Raw genomic sequence first — 2,500 nt, forward strand, 5'->3', positions numbered from 1 at the left:
GGCGGATCGCTGGCTGGCATCGTTTATGGTTAGAACTAGGGCGGTATCTGATCGCCTTCGAACCTCTAACTTTCGTTCTTGATTAATGAAAACATACTTGGCAAATGCTTTCGCTTCTGTTCGTCTTGCGACGATCCAAGAATTTCACCTCTAACGTCGCAATACGAATGCCCCCGCCTGTCCCTATTAATCATTACCTCGGGTTCCGAAAACCAACAAAATAGAACCGAGGTCCTATTCCATTATTCCATGCACACAGTATTCAGGCGGGCTTGCCTGCTTTAAGCACTCTAATTTGTTCAAAGTAAACGTGCCGGCCCACCGAGACACTCAATAAAGAGCACCCTGGTAGGATTTCAACGGGGTCCGCCTCGGGACGCACGAGCACGCACGAGGCGGTCGCACGCCTTCGGCTCGCCCCACCGGCAGGACGTCCCACGATACATGCCAGTTAAACACCGACGGGCGGTGAACCAACAGCGTGGGACACAAATCCAACTACGAGCTTTTTAACCGCAACAACTTTAATATACGCTATTGGAGCTGGAATTACCGCGGCTGCTGGCACCAGACTTGCCCTCCAATAGATACTCGTTAAAGGATTTAAAGTGTACTCATTCCGATTACGGGGCCTCGGATGAGTCCCGTATCGTTATTTTTCGTCACTACCTCCCCGTGCCGGGAGTGGGTAATTTGCGCGCCTGCTGCCTTCCTTGGATGTGGTAGCCGTTTCTCAGGCTCCCTCTCCGGAATCGAACCCTGATTCCCCGTTACCCGTTACAACCATGGTAGGCGCAGAACCTACCATCGACAGTTGATAAGGCAGACATTTGAAAGATGCGTCGCCGGTACGAGGACCGTGCGATCAGCCCAAAGTTATTCAGAGTCACCAAGGCAAACGGACCGGACGAGCCGACCGATTGGTTTTGATCTAATAAAAGCGTCCCTTCCATCTCTGGTCGGGACTCTGTTTGCATGTATTAGCTCTAGAATTACCACAGTTATCCAAGTAACGTGGGTACGATCTAAGGAACCATAACTGATTTAATGAGCCATTCGCGGTTTCACCTTAATGCGGCTTGTACTGAGACATGCATGGCTTAATCTTTGAGACAAGCATATGACTACTGGCAGGATCAACCAGGGAGCTGCGTCAACTAGAGCTGAGCAGCCGGCCGCCCGGGAGTGTGTCCCGGGGGCCCGCGCGAACACGCAAGCGTCCGCTCAATCATTCTGCAAACAGGAGGAGGCTGAGCTCCCCTGCACAATACACCTCGAAACCCTCTCAGGTCCCGGCGGCGCGCAGCGCCGTCCCAAGTACTTGGTCGGGTTCGAGAGAGGCGCAATCGCCCGGAGTTAGGCGAGTAGACGCTTTCGGTGCGACCACCCGTGCTCCCAACTGAGCTTGCCGCTGCCGACAGAGGCCCGGGAGCGTGCTGTCGTGGCATTGCCGGCGGGAGACAACACGCGCCACCTACGGTGACCGGCAGCTCCAACGCCAGCGCCACAGAAGGACAAAAGCCCCACTTGGGTGCCGAAGCGAACTCTCCCAGCACAGCGCACGCGCCAACACATCCGCACAGCTGCGATACAAACCACCAGCGAGAACCGCTGGGGCGACCGAGCAGCAGACGGCGTCGCGGCGCCGAGCGCCGGGCGGCGGCGCATCCTCAACGCACACAGTCCTCAATCGGACCAGCACACTGAAGATGTCCACCGCGCTTCGCACCGGGCCCGCGAGGACCTACTTTGGCCGCACGGCGCCGCGCGCAGGGTGCGCCGGCGCGCAGCTGCGACGCCTGCCGCGTCCGTCGGCCGGCGCGCCTGCCACTGGCCGCCCCCACCAGCCGGCTGTAGCGCGTGCGCCCACGCACCGCGCGGCCAGCACGCCGGGAGGCGCCCCCTCACCGGCCGGGGACGGTCCCACCCAGCCACCGCCGCGTATCGCTTCACACCCAGATGCCGTTCAGTTTCGTCGGCATGGTGGGTATCGCTGGAACAACCGGTTAGTACCTCAACCTATCGTCGCCATCACCGATTCACCCCTAGCGAGAACAACCGCACCACAACAGGTTACCATTTGTTCATTTGCGTAACTTCACCAGAAAACGCAGGCGTCCATCGCCATTTGCAACTTCAACGATTATTGCATGCCTGTGTCAGGTGTCACGCCACACTACGTCTGCCCACATACACGCAACAAAATGTGCACGCCTAGACAATACGTGGAAGGTGGCCCCCGTACGTATGCGATGTCCATTGCTCGAACGACTGTCAACCGGCCTCTGTAGCATGTCGCAGATATGGAACGCGGTGCACCATGCCATCACGGTGTGTGAGGAGAGACGACTAGGTCCGAATACATCAACAGACAGCTCATGCTGATCGCCATCCACGGCGTCCGTTCCTCCCACACGTCTCTATGGCGTACCACACTGCAATCCAGCTCTCATAGGGAGACGACACGTAGCTGCGTGCACAATATTTGCACTGTATGGTC

The 2,500-nt window shown here is 57.6% G+C and overlaps 1 non-coding gene across 1 annotated transcript in view; it reads right to left on the minus strand.

Moving 5' to 3' along the window:
- The window catches only part of LOC124731740, a 1,909-nt gene extending 762 nt beyond the window's left edge, over positions 1-1,147 (minus strand). Inside the window, exon 1 of the ribosomal RNA XR_007008452.1 lies at positions 1-1,147. This exon is cut by the window's left edge and continues 762 nt beyond it. This is a non-coding gene — a ribosomal RNA (small subunit ribosomal RNA).
- Between the last annotated feature and the right edge of the window lie 1,353 nt (positions 1,148-2,500).

The sequence above is a fragment of the Schistocerca piceifrons genome, unplaced genomic scaffold (assembly GCF_021461385.2).
Source record: "Schistocerca piceifrons isolate TAMUIC-IGC-003096 unplaced genomic scaffold, iqSchPice1.1 HiC_scaffold_1300, whole genome shotgun sequence".
NCBI lineage: Eukaryota > Metazoa > Arthropoda > Insecta > Orthoptera > Acrididae > Schistocerca > Schistocerca piceifrons.